This window comes from Heteronotia binoei, chromosome 18 (assembly GCF_032191835.1).
Source record: "Heteronotia binoei isolate CCM8104 ecotype False Entrance Well chromosome 18, APGP_CSIRO_Hbin_v1, whole genome shotgun sequence".
NCBI lineage: Eukaryota > Metazoa > Chordata > Lepidosauria > Squamata > Gekkonidae > Heteronotia > Heteronotia binoei.
Genome location: NC_083240.1, coordinates 46935489 through 46949684, shown reverse-complemented (window position 1 = coordinate 46949684; position 14196 = coordinate 46935489). Strand labels below are relative to the sequence as shown.

Genomic DNA, 14196 nt, shown 5'->3' with positions numbered 1-14196 from the left:
CCTGTTTTTATCCCACCCAAGCCTGGCTTGGTACCAGTCTTTGTTAGGTGTGAGTGTCACTATGGAAGGGCGGCGTGCTTGCAGGCCTGCTGTGAGAGAGCCAGCTGCATTTGGGAAGCAGGGCTGCAGGGAAGGGTGGGGATCTCCTCCTCCAGGTTTGCCGCTGACTGGCAGAGAAGCTGCTTTGTTTGAGTTGAGAGTTTGGTGGTGCTTAAGCAGGCAAAAAACGGGCAGCCCCCTGTGGAGGAATACCCTCTTGCTCTCTCTCTGCGTGTGAAAGGCTCTTGAAAAACCCAAGCCAGAAAGCTAATTATTTTTCCTAACTGCCTTACTCCTTCAAATCTTTTGCCGTAATGGAGATTTAGAATCCATCTCTGTTGAGCTATTATTTCTGTGTAAACAGAGTCATGCCCTATTGCGTCCAGCAAACAGTCGATTTTTTCCATTACGTTTAGCTGCAGCTCACAAAGGGTGCTGCCGGGCAAATGAGCACCATGCAGGCCAGGCCAGCTTTGTGTATTCATGGCCGGGAAGGGTTAAAGCCTGGAAACAAGCTTGGCTGTGTTGGGTGGAAATGGGGAGGCTCTTGCTGAACAGCCCAGGATTAGGTCATCTCTGCCTCCCTCCTGTCACTGACAGGGCATTTGGCGCTGAGCCTTAAAAAGCACAAATCTTTTAAAATTCCCCATCCAAAGTTCAGCCGTCGCAAAAGAGAAGCCCTGCAAGATCGGGCCAGGGCACCAGGGACATGATCCAGTCCCTCTCCGGATTTCCAAAAGCAAGCAGAGCGTGAGGCCTGCAGCGCCCACCTTCCTTGATTTCTGTGCCGCCCCCAGCAACTGGCATCCGGGAGTCAGCTGCCCAAGGACAGGGAGGTTCCATGAATTTGCCCACCTGTTTTGTAAAGTCATGTAAACTGACGGCCACCACTGCTGCCGCCTGGGGTGGTGACTAAGCCTGTCTGTGTTGTGTGGAGTAGGTGCTTCCTTTTGTCCATCAGCAGAGAGCGACGTGACAGATAGGGGCCTTGTCATGGTGGGAGATCCAGCAGCACCGAACCCGTGTTGGAACTTGCTCTGGCTGCCCCTCGGTCCACGTCCAGGGAGCCCAGGAGCTGCCCTTTGAGCACAAGGTTGAAGGCAGCATAATTAGGTCACCCAGAGGAAGCTTCACGGCTGAATGGAGATTTGAGCGAGCCAGTTTGGAGTAGTGGTGAAGTGCGCAAACTCTTATCTGGGCGAACCAGGTTTGATTCCCCACTCCCCCACTTGCAGCTGCTGATATGATCTTGGGTTAGCCACAAGTTCTCTCAAGGCTGTTCTGCTCAAGAGCAGTTCTGGGAGAGTTCTCTCAGTCCCACCAACCTCTACAGAGTGTCTGCTGTGGGAAGGGGAAGGGAAAGGAGATTTGTAAGGTACTCTGAGACTGCTTTGCTTAGTGAAGGACGGGGTATAAATCCAATCTCTTCTTCTTCTCTTTGACCCCAGGCCCTGGTCTGGTGCTCTGATCACTTCTCACTAGCTGCTTCCCCCACCCCCATCTTCCTGGGCTCCAAATAGCCTTGAATAGGTTTTCTAACCAATTTGTCCCCCCACTCCACTCCAGTCTTTACAGTTGCCTAATCTTCTGCCTTTCTTGGCCTTTTCTTCTCCATCCTGGTGCTGCTTGACTGTATCTGGTGGGGTGGGGTGGGGAGCCGCTATGCCCAGAGTCCACCTGGTCCCTGGAGGGAGTTGCTCACTGCTGCCTCTTCTTGGGGCCTGCTGCCAGGCATCCCATGCAGCATCACCCCCGTCTCTCTCTCCCCACATTTTATCCCCATATGCTGTGGAAAGCGAGAGCAGCCAGAGTTGCTAGTGTGGAAGACATCCCAGGTGTGTGCCCCCCCCCCCATTTCCTTCCAGGATTTGTGATTGGCTCTGAACACTGCAGGGGTCCCTGAACCTGCCTTGATTATTCTGACCATCTTGATGAAAATACCTAAGTGCAGACATGCATCGGAGTATGTTTTTAAATGCTTTCTAATGGAAGCCTGGAAAAGACTCTTTTTAAAAGTGTGCTGCGCTGCGTAGCACATGGCTGCTAAGGCAGGAGGTTTCCTCTTTATATATAGCCTGTTCCCAGAAGAGGCATTTATTTAAGCAACAAATGCTTCTGGTTAGCTTCTGTATGGATTCGGTCCAGCTCGAAACCACTGCCACGAGTGAAATGCATTTGGCGGCAGAGGAAATGAAAACAAACGTTTCCTGACATTGGGCACTTCTGCCGGGGGCCCTGGGGAGCAGTTTTCCTTCTGTTGCTTTTCCTCCCCCCTCCCCCCTTTCTTTTAAATAACTATTGAATTACTCTTGAGTTCAAACTTGGCAGCCCTAGGCAGTGTAAATATTGAAACAATTTAATTGTTGGAAGATACAGCAGAATTCCTAACATAGATACACATACATAAAATAGATTTATTTCTGAAAGGTTATGTAAAAGAATCCATTTTGCTGCTTCCGTCATGCAAAGGTCAGGAAATAAGTTTCATAACTTCTGTTCTCCAGTCTTTCTCTTTCTTTTTTTCAATAATGATTGTAAAAACAGGGTCAGTGAACACCCTCACTCTGCTCACATGTAAATAAATACTTGGATGCGCATTCAAAGTACTGGGGTCGGATCAGGGCTGTAAAGGCAGGCAGCAGGGTGGTAATGGTGACCCCCCACTCTGAAAGTCCTCTTCATGGAGACCTGCCCTAGACAAGGTCTGCTCGTCTCTAGGCTTTTGAAATCTTCATTTTGCCTCTTGGCAGCCAGAGCCAAGTTCTGATAGACCTGGCTGTCTCTGGGCCTGTGCTTCTCGGGGAGGAGGGGGGGATGTGATGGAATGCTGCTTTCCCCCCTCCAGAGAGCAGCTCTTGGGAAATTTTCTTTGCCTTTAGGAGCCAGCCCAAGAACTTAGGAGTCCATTAATTTTTCAACTTCAAGGATTTTGCAGTTTAGGTACCATATCTTCTAAGCTCTTTGCCATTTATCATAATTTTTCTAAGGCTACGACAAATGTGGGCTAACCATACTGGCCATCAGTACAAGAAGCTAACTTATAACCCTAACCTACCCCCCCCCCAATTTCTCACAATTCCCATATATTTTTATTAAAAGTTCCATTTAATTGTATATTAGATCCAGTACAGAAGGCAGCAGGGTAAGAAATGAATTCATCCACCACTTGCAATGTAAAGTTGATCAACACAAGCACTGAAGAATAAGAAACAAAGTGTTGCAGAGGGAAATGGAATATTTAATTTCTCATACAGCTTCATCAGGGAGGAGCGTCCAGATTATTTTTTGTTCCATTCCCATACAGACAATGAGCAAAGAATCACCAAAAGCACTATGATAAAATCACTGGTGGAATTGCTCGGTGCCACCTTGGAATGTTCCAGTGCTAGGGTGACCTGAGATCTGTGAAGCGTGACACACAGCCAGTGTGGTGTAGTGGTTAGAGTGTAGGGCTAGGGTGTGGGAGGCCTGGGTTCAAATCTTTAGTCTACCATAGAACCTGCTGGACAGTCATAAGCCAGCTGCCCTCCCAGCCTTGCCTATCTCACAAGGTTGCTGTGAAGATCAACTAGAAGCAGCAAGAATTACATATACTGCCTGAGCCCTGTAACAGAGGGCAGGATAGCCATGTTGTAGACAGAAGGAGAATCAGTATGCCAGTGAATGGGCTATGCTAAACCCTCAAACCGCCCCCCCCACACCCCCATGCCAGTTGCTAAGCCTCTATGCAGGTTGGGCTTCTGGGGATGGGATCCAGGACCCTGAAGGCAGAGGGGCTGGTAGCAGCCACAGGTCAAGCGAGCAGGAAGTGGGCTGGGCCATGCCCTCTCCACCCCCTCTTCCAAAGGGGCCAGCCCAGAAGTGTCCATTCTTTACTCATTCTGTGGCTGCCTTCTGCAAATTATCCAGTTGGCATGTCTCAGGTTAAGCAGTGAAAGGTTTGAACTCCACGTTTGGTAGAAGTTAACTGTCCGTTCTCATTCACCTTCTGAAGCCAGTACTTGATAATCTGCAGCGCTGGGTGCCTGACCTGTCTGGGGACCTCAGTGAATTCAAACAGGCCTGAGAATTTCATGCACAAGTCCATTCCTGGGGTTTTGCAGTGGACATCAGATCCAAGAAACAGTCCATCATACAGTAATGTCAAAGATATTTGTCTAATTTAAGGAATGCTGCCAAAGAATGAAGACATGGTGAGGAATGACGCATGAGGTGTTACTCCAAGCCACTAGGTGGCACTAGCCAGAAAACCTCCTTAGGCAACAGGGGAAAACCCACCATGACCGGACTGTTTTGGGGCCAGTAGGTAGAACATGCAGGAGCAACGCTCATTTTCCCTCCATCAGCTTGGGGAGAGGGGGGGTGGGAGTTGTACAGTTTGGGAACCTCAACAGGCTGATCTTGTGCTTTCCCCCTGCCTCCAGACGCAGCCCAAATCTCTGGGTTCTGCTTCCTGGCTCTCCTCTGAGCTCTGCTCTCTGATTCTGAGGAATGGCCCCACCCCACACAGCAGAAGTTTTATTCCGAGATCTGTATTAGGCTGTGCCCTGACCTGCATGGCCCATGTGAGCCCGGTCCCGTCACACTTCAGAAGCTAAGCAGGGTCAGGCCTGGTGAGTCACTGGATGGGAGCCCACCAGGGAAGCCCAGTGGGGTTAGGGTTGCCAATCCCCAGGTGGGGGCAGGGGATCTCCCGGTTAGGAGGCCCTCCCTCCGCTTCAGGGTCCTCAGAAAGCGGGGGGAGGGGAGGGAAATGCCTGCTGGGTACTCATGATTCCCTATGGAGACTTATTCCCATAGGAAATAATGGAGAATTGATCCACAGGTATCTGTGGCTCTGGGGGCCCGGTTTTTTGAGGTAGAGGCACCAAATGTTCAGCATAGCATCCCGTGGCCCTCCCCAAAACACTCCCTAAGTTTCAAAAAGATTGGACCAGGGGGTCTAATTCTATGAGCCCCCCAAAAGGTGTCCCTCTCCTTCATTATTTCCTATGGAAGGAAGGCATTGAAAAGGTGTGCTGTCAATGATACTTGCCCCTGCCTTGCTCCTGGCTCCACCCCGATGTCTCCTGGCTCCACCCCCAAAGTCCCCAGATATTTCTTGAATTGGATTTGGCAACCCTAAGTGGGGTTGTTGCAAGAGCTGCGGATGCCTCTTGCTTTGGAAACTCTACAGGGCCTCTGTAAGTTGGTGGTGACTGGATAGCAAAAGGGAGAAGCAGTGGAAATAAAATGTTTTTAAACTTCCCAGTCTGCTCTTGAGCTGTATATGAGTTTTTATTGTTTTCTGCATTTGTTTTTCTTATTGTCAGCTTAAAAAAAATCAGGTTCTCTGAACAGATCAGCTGTTTTGTTTTTCAAGCAACGGTACGTAGTATGCTGTATACAAGCAAAATCAAATTACTAAAAAGAATACAAGCAGAAGGAAGTCATATCTACAGCCAGCCAGAACGAGACGCTCTGTCTCTGGGCACCCCTGCTCATCAACACCCCCCTCCCCAAGCTTGCCACCTCTGAGGCCCTGGCCTGGAGGCTCCATGGCAGCTGCGCAGTGGTGCCAGTTGTCTCTCATGGTGCTCTGCCTTTCAGACTTGGGCCTCCCCCACCCCCTGCCTCCCTTGTTTCAACATGTCTGTGCTTTGCTGTTCTGGATCCAATTATGTGGTATAAGCCAGAAGCACCAGAAAAACACTAGAGTTTCCTAGATGTCCCTCATAACTTCCGACAACAGCATAACCTAGGACGGGCACGTGGGACTTGGTTCTGAACCCGCATCTTTGAACCCGAAACGTAGGGTTGCCAGGTCCTCTCTTAGTTGCATTGGGGGGATTTGGGGGGTGTTCCAGGAAGGGGCAGGGCATTGCTGACATGATGGTATCACCTAGAAGTGACATCATCATGGTGATATCAGAGGTGATGCTCTGGTTTTGGGGCAAACTTCTGTGGGTTTTTTTGCTTCAAAACCATAGAGTTTGCCCCCAGTTCACTGTGTTGCCATGTGGTGTTGCATTGGGGACATCACATCATGATGTTACTCTTTTGGGGGTGGAGTTTCCCTTGCTGGCCAGTGCCAGGCCAAAGCCTCCAAAAGTGGAGGAAGCCCACTTCCAGGACCTGGGGGGGGGGGGGTGGCAACCCTACAAAACTGTGCCCCAGTGCTGCTGGGTATGCCTGCATGGGTCAGGGCTATCTAGCTAAGTAGCAGAGCATGTAATGTGCATGCAGAAGGTCCATGTGACTCTCCAGGTAAAGGATCTCAGGTATCAGATGGTGAGCGATGCTTTCCTTTCCAAGGCTATCCCACTTCAGCCCCTGCTCATATGAGATTTCTCTTGGACGCAGGCTTGCAGGTACTGGATCGTGGTTCAGCCTGGAGTCCTGAAGATCCCTGAATGACTGGACTAGGCAGGCCACTGCATTTATATTCATTGTTCCTCTGCCCATTCAGATGGAAGACAAGGTGCAGATGGAAGAGCCTGTAGTGCTGATCCTATGAGTATCTAGAATGAGCAAAATATTCTCTATTACCTTTTCCTTGGTGTGATTTCTTCCCAGTTGCCCCTCTGCTGTTTGCAAAATCCATAGCTGAGCTGTATCATAATCCCAAAGCCTTGTTTTGCTGTTCTCACTGTGGCAGGAAGAGGTTAAAGAGCCCTTTGCCCTGTGTGTTAGGTGAATGTCAGAGGTGTATAGTAAAGAGAGGACACGCCAAAGCCTCTGTCATTCCTCAGAACAGGCAGGAGGGAAAGAGCCCTTTGCTTACACAGCAAGTGGTATGCCTAATGAAGGAGGTTCCAAAGACCACAGAGGATGCTGAGGGAGGAGGCCCGAAAGAGCAGGACCTCTAGTTCAGGGGTGGCCAATGGTATCTCTCCAGATGTTTTTTGCCGACAAGTCCCATCAGCCCTAGCCAGCATGGCCAACGGCTGGGGCTGATGGGAGTTGTAGTCAAAAAACATCTGGAGAGCTACCGTTGGCCACCCCTGCCTTAGTTGTGTGTCTTCAAGAAAAGATTTTGTGTTTTTTTCTTTGCATTCCTCTTTAAGTAGCCAACGAGACTCCCTGTTTAGAGGACCCTGTTACCATATTGCGATCCCGCACCGTTGGGGAAAGTTGCACTTGTGATGTGCCTCCAGGGAATGTTGAACAGGAACAGTGCAGAACAAGAGAAGGTTCAGCAGAGGCAGCTCACTTCTGGCCTCTGGTCCCAGCTTGTTTACCTTAGGGGCCATTGCTTCACTGCCGGGTCTCCAGAGTTAAGCCCCCCCTGCCCATTTTGGAGAGTCCAGGAACAAGACCAGGAGGGTGCCATGATTATTGTTTATCCTCCTGATCCTTTACTGCAGTGGGTCATTGTCAAAGGTACAATTTGTGCATGCTTGACTCTCTGGTCCAAAACAAACCCATAATTTTCTGAAGTGCTGGGGGAGTTCGTTTTTAAAACAAACATATTATTGCTTTGAAGAGCTCAGTGTGGAGAAGGAAAGGCCCAGCCCCCAGTCACCTATCCAGTGAGCGATATTGCCTTGATTACTTTTGTCAGGGGTGCCAGAGCAATGGCGGCTTTTTTCTGTTCCAGTGAGCCTTTAATTGGCACTGATGGGCAGTTTCAACTCCACCTGAAGGAAGGACTGTCCAAATCACAAAAGGGGGCAGTGCTGCATGTGCATCATTTGCCCGACCCACTATGAACTTTGCATGTCTTTGCAGAAAGTAGAGACACTGCAGGGAACCCAGCTGTGGCTGCTGTGTGTTTTGCACCCCAAAAGTTGCCTCTGTCCCGAGTTGCCCCCCGCCTCCTACATGCCTGGATGCTCTCCTCAGGCATCACAGATATCCAGACACACTGAAGACCTCCTCCAAGGGTTTTCGCAAAAGGAGAGGCCTGTAACTGGTCCCCGCTTGGCACAGGCTGGCGCCTTAACTACACCAGGCAAGGTGGAGGTGAAATGACTTATTGAAGATGAGAGGAGACGAGGAGGAGGATTTAGAGGTGGGAGACAGAACCCAGAATAGACCCAAGGTCTCTTGACACCTGAAGGAGATCAGGTAGGTTATTTTGGGCTTCAAGGTGTTGAGCAATCAAAGTCCCCTATAGGGAGTGTCAATGACTGTGAAGTAGCTTCAGCTCTGGCAGGCGTTGCTCCAAATGGCCAGCTGTTTGACGTTAAGGCATTCTTGTCAGAATCTAGCACCGCTGAGCTGTTGCGTTCACAGAGCCATTTTCACCCTTGCCATTAGGTGCCACTTGCTTCATTTCCAGGGTGGGGTCCCTGACTTTGTTGACTCTGTGGACACTTTTGGAATGTCGAGAAGAGGTAGTGGGTATTGCAGCAGAATGGCTGATGGGATGTGGGTGTCTTTGATTCAATCAGAAAATGGCTGCCATGCAGGCTGATTCCAGTTATTAATGGCTGGGAGGCTTCACAAGACATTAGGTCATCACAAGCCAGGCATCCTCCCCAAGGATGTGGCTCAGTGGTAGAGCATCTGCTTGGTGTGCAGAAGGCCCTGGGTTCAATCCCTACCAGCATCTCCACTTAAAAAGAACCAGGTCGTAGGTGATGTGAAAGATCTCTCTGTTTGAGACCCTGGAGAGCCACTGCGAGTCAGAGTAGAGGATACTGACCTTGCTGGACCAAGGGTCTGATTCAGTGCACTGCAGCTCCATGTGTGACGAAGGTAGCTGTCTCCCAGTGGATGCAGGTTGGAGACACCAAGGCAATGTCTTCAGGGCTCTTTTGAAGCACCTCCTGCTTCAGAGAGGCGGACGTATGCCAGATTGGCTCTTTGCTTTTTGAAAGTGGAAGCACACTTTGGGGGGCACCATGTTGGGGGCCACTGTCTTCTGGCCATGTGGACAGTGGCTAGTGATGTACCCCGTGAAGCTGCAGAGTTCTGGGGAGGACCAAAGGAAAGATGGAGCAGAGCACACTTGGAGGCTGTTGGGCCAGAACTCACTCTCTTTCTTCAAAGTGTAGCAGGAAGTAGGAAGCAGCATTGACCCACTGGCAGAGGGGCCATTCTGATGTGGCCTTTTCCCTGCTGTTGGGTGGCTCCCAGTGAAAGCATGGTGAGCATCAGTCATTGGCTGCTGAACCTCTGGATCCTGATTTTGAACTCTGGCTGGAATCCTGCTGTAAAGTGGAAGGTCTGAGCCTTTTCTGGAGGGTCACTGTCACCTCCTCGGTGGAAAGCTGGAACTGGTTTTCAGGATCTGAGTTCAGTTCTTGCTTTGACCATGGGTGTGTTTTATGGCACAGTTGGACCCTGCTTTGGTCTTGGAATCTCTCCCCCCCCCACCATGGAGTGATATGGGTTTATCTTCTTCACAAGGATGCAGTGAGGCAAATATGCCTCTCCTGGCTCCTTGGTGTGAGATATATAAATGCCACAGATGGAAAAAATGAAAGTGATTTAGAGTATAGTAAGTCTGCTGCCCCCCCCCCCCCCCCCAAAGAGACTCATCAGCTAATGTTTATTTTGACTCCTGGCAAGTAAATGTGGAATTCAGGTTTCAAAGATAACATACTTTCGGCCTTAAAGTGCTCTCTCTCTCTGTCTCTCTTTTCCTTTGCCACTGATGTGTATCTTGCCTCAGACACCACTGATTGTTAATGGATTCCGAGTCTGGCAGGCTGGGAGAAAAAGTGACTGCAAACAAGACAGCCCGCTCTTCAGCACTTGACACCTGCTGATCAGGAATACGTTGCCTTCTAATGTCTCTGTTGCTTTTGTGTGTCTGCTTTTGAAAGTGGCCTTGATCAAATCCACACAAGTAGTTAAACGGAGTCAGGTCTCTCTCTGCTCCCAGGCGCTCCCTCCTCCTTCCCTCCCCGCTCTTACCTTTTCATCCTGCTCATATTCAGTTGCTTTGCAAGCACAGCCCCCCCCCCCCGCCCTGTTTGCCTGCAAGCACTTTTTTCCCTTCCTTCCACACCCAAAAGAGCAACTCTGCTTGGAAAGCACTGAGGGGTGACTTCCACTCGCCTTGTGATGAAGGTCGTGGCTTCAAATCAGCCACAGCCCAGGCTGTGAGGAGTGGATTTCCGTGCTAAGAAGAGCTGAGCCTGCTCCTGGTGGTTGCCAGCCTCACCCAGGCAAGAAGGGCAAGGAGAAGGGGCTGGTACCTGAGGAACCAGGAGAGGGGAAATAGCCTCAGTCCACACCCTGCTGGTAGGAGCCCTGGGTGGCTGGGGCCCCACGAACGAGCCCATTTGCATGCCTGGCAGCTGATGTGCTGACTCATGGTGGTCCAGGGCCATCTAAATTGAACACATCTCTGGCCATTGTCGGTATGAGGTCGCAGCTTGCCCTCCTGCTCCCAGAGGAGGCCTGCTTTCCTAACCCCACCCAACCGACTTGTCCTCCTACCCAAGGGAGGGAGGGGGACCACACCCCCCCCCCCCGCTGTGTCCACAGGGGCTGAGCCCAAGGCAGTAGAAGGTTTCACACAATAGCAAAACAAAAGTCCAGCAGCACCTTAAGGACTGTTCACTAGCAGCTTTTGTGAGCTTCTTCAGATACATGAGGGGAAGAGCATAGTGGGAGTTCCAAGGGGTGGGGAAGGAGGGTTGAGGCAGAGAAGCTTGGTATGAATTCTGCCAGTCTTTCGAATGGAGATGATCTGTGCAAGGGGGAAAGGGAGGTGCTGAGGTAGACGAGGTTATGAGGTGTGGATCTCATTGTAAAACAACCAAATTAGCAGTGATGAGAGGGGTCAGAGTCTCAAACAGGTAAATAAAATGAGGAAAAGGACAAACGGCATAAACAACCATTATTGAGGGGGAGGTAGTCTGACTACAAATTAACTGATGTTAAAAACAGCCAATTAACATTTCTAGAAAGTGCCAGTAGGCCTAGGGGAAAGCCCCCAAGGGGAACTAGGAATGTAAAGTAAAACCAACACAAAAGTGGTCCAGCTGAGTCTAATGTCAGGCTGCATGTAATCAAGACACAGGGACACCCCCACCCCCACCCCAAGATCCTTCTGCAGGATACGGGAGTCTGTGAGGTGCCCTTGCTGGCATCGGTTTCCCACCAGGTGGCTGTTGCAATGGAAGTTCTATTAGGTGCCCCCCCCCCCAGTAATCAGGAATTCAGGGGAGGGTTGTGGTTTCCAGGAGTGGTTTCTTTGCTCATTGATCACAGGTTCTGCGGTGTGTTCTGTATTTGGGTATTGTTTTCCTTCCTCATTATGCACATATTTTAGTATTGTTTTCCTTGCTTATTAATCCTATTTCATATTGTATCCTGCTGTTATTCTGTTTGCTCATTTAGTCATATAGTTATTATATCCATATTCCTTGGCATGTAATCACCATATATTTTATTCATCTTATAATCGCCATATAACCTGACTTTATATTTTGTAGTTTTAGTATATTTTGTAGTTTGTAGCTATAGCAGAGAACTGGGGGGGGGGGGCATCGGCCTTAGAACGTTTCTTCAGGGAATGTTGTTATCTGGTATCCAAGGCGACAGACTTGGCTGGCCCAGGCAGATGCTGCTGCCCACGGAAAACTAACCTTGAACTGGATGTCGATAGTGTAAAGGCCTGGGAATCTTTTCAAATGGGTGAAGAGCACAAAGTGATGGTGGAAAGTGCCAGCACACCCCCCCCCCCCGGTAGGATTTTTCCGGCAAGAGACATTGTTCAGAGGCCGTTTGCCATTACCTGACCCTGGACTCCCGTGGTGGTCTCCCACCCTAGTACTAACTCTGGGGCCAATCCTGGTTACCTTCTGAGATCTGAGGAGACCAGGCTAGCCGGGGCCATCAGGAAAGTTTCTTAGGCAGAGGATGCAAAATATTAGGGACAGAATAATACTCACAGGATTGAGCTGGCTGTTGCCATTGTGGAGAGCAGAGCCAGGAAATGTAGTCCCTTTGCCTCAGTTCTCAGTTGGACATAAAGCAAAATGATTGCTGAGTGCTGTGATAGATTTACTGCGGAAGCTTTAGCACATCCTTTCCTTGCGACCCCCATCACCCCGCTGAAGAGGTGCATCTGCGTGGGAAGGGGAGGGAGAAGAAAGAGACGAGACTCTGAGGACAATGCAGCACATGCAGAAGAATAGAGGGGGAAGGTGAAGTTATCAGTTGCCAATTGTGCTTCTCTGCCTTAACCGCTAGTTTGAACTGAGTTGAGAAGCCCATTTTGGTGTGATGATAACAGCTTTGACAAAGTTCTCCCCAGCCTGGATCTCACTCCTTGAGCGTAAGCATTGTGATCGGAGAGAGAGGGGGTGTTCGTATTGGGGGGGGGGGGAGAGGGAGGGGAAGAATGGGACAGGCAACTTGGACGGAAACAAACACATCGCTCACTCCCGTCATAATGGCGCTCCATTGCAATGCTGTGTTCATGTTCTGGGCTGCATCTTTTTAATGCATTTGAACCAGTTGTGATAGGAGGGTGATTTATGCCCTTGGGGCAGGGATGAGTCATTTGCTCTGGGGTAGGAGCACATGCTTTTTGTATACAGAAGATCTGAGAGCTGCTCTTCATTTAAAGCAGGGGTGTTATGAGAGTCGGATCTGACATAAATGAGACCTTGTTGGGCCGGGCCATGTGTGTCATAAAATGTCATGCCAGGGAGCAGAGAGATAAACCTTATAAAGGACACATGCAAAAACAAAGATTTTTTTAAAAGCTTAAAATCAAAAATGGTTAAAACATTAACAATCGTTGGGCTTAAAGGTGATTTCTTTGTATTTCTCCCGTGGGATCCAGGGAACTGAGCAAAGGAAGCTCTGACTCTTTCCTTCCTTCCCCTAGGGACCAGGAGGGGGAGGAGCCTTAGCCAACAGAAGAAAGAGAGGCTTGGCTCAGTAGCTCTGCTGTGTGATTGAGAAAGCCTGGCAAAGCGAGCTATTCCTCCCTTCATCCTCCCCAAGGGAGGAGCCTCAGCCAGTGGAGAAAATAGAGGTTTTGCTCTTTAGCCCCTGTGCAATTGAGCAAGCCTTGCAAAGCAAGTTGTGATACAGAAGTAGTATAAACAAATTTATTAGTAACATATGGTAGCAGAATTATATCTACAACTTATAAAGAGCTTAAAATAAAAAAAAAAATCGTTCTACCCCATATCTTACTTTCCTCCCACCCCTCCCTCCGTTACTTGACCCCCACCAGTGTTATTTAAAAAAAAAAAACAAATATTAAAGGTACCTTTAAACTATAAAAATCTTAATCATCAAAAATTGTCCAATGTCCTTTTATTTTCCACTCTTTCTCTACGTATCTTCTGAATTTCTTCCACTCCGCATTAAAAAGTTCTAAATCATAGTCTCTTAGTTTTCTTGTTAATTTGTCCATTTCACTCCATGACATAACTTTTGTAATCCAGTCCCATTTTTCTGGTATTTTTTCTTGCTTCCATAACTGCGCATACAATGTCCTAGCAGCTGAGAGCAAGTACCATATTAAAGTAGCAAGTTGTGATACAGAAGGAAGCAAGAGAGAGGGAGAAGGAAGCAGATGACAGCCAGTTGCTCAGGGTCCTGATAGGAGTCCTCTGGGGGCCTGAATTGGCCCCTGGGCCGTGTGTTTGACTCCCTCGATTTAAAGGATCAGATGTAGCTTGGAAAGATCATGGTCTGAGATAGCCACAGACAGTAGGCTGTACTGGCCAAGGTGGACCCAGTGATCTGGTGTAAGACCTGTTTGCTGGTAGCCTCATTGGAAACTTCCACTCTTTTCCTTCCAAAGCCACATACCTCTGTTGCTGTAAGGATTAAAACTCTCTTTATAGAAAGGAGGCCAGACTGTGGCTCCATGGGGGGAAGCTTCTCAGCATGTCTTGGGAAAGGCCCTGCTCTGCCCGAGGCCTTGTCGAGCCGCCTCCAGTGAGAGCAGGTAGGACTGAGCTGAGCTTGATGGATCAAAGGTCTGACTCTGTATAAAGCAGCTTCGCATACATGGTCAAATTCAGATGACTCCCAATTCATGCTAAACCCTTGGGATGCCATCCTCCAGGTGGCACCAGGGGATCCCCTGGAATTACAGCTAATCTCAAGACAACAGAGATCAGTTCCCTGGAAAAACAGCTGCTTTGGAGGGGGGGCTCTATCACATTGTACCCCAATGAGGTCCCTGTTTTCCTCAGACTCCACCCCCAGTCTCCAGGAGTTTCCCAATCTGGAGTTGGCAACCCTACT

General features: G+C 49.4%; 1 protein-coding gene across 12 annotated transcripts in view; it reads left to right on the top strand.

The window, feature by feature from the left end:
• The window catches only part of MSI2 (musashi RNA binding protein 2), a 568927-nt gene that overhangs the window by 242410 nt on the left and 312321 nt on the right, over nt 1-14196 (top strand). The window lies entirely within an intron of this gene.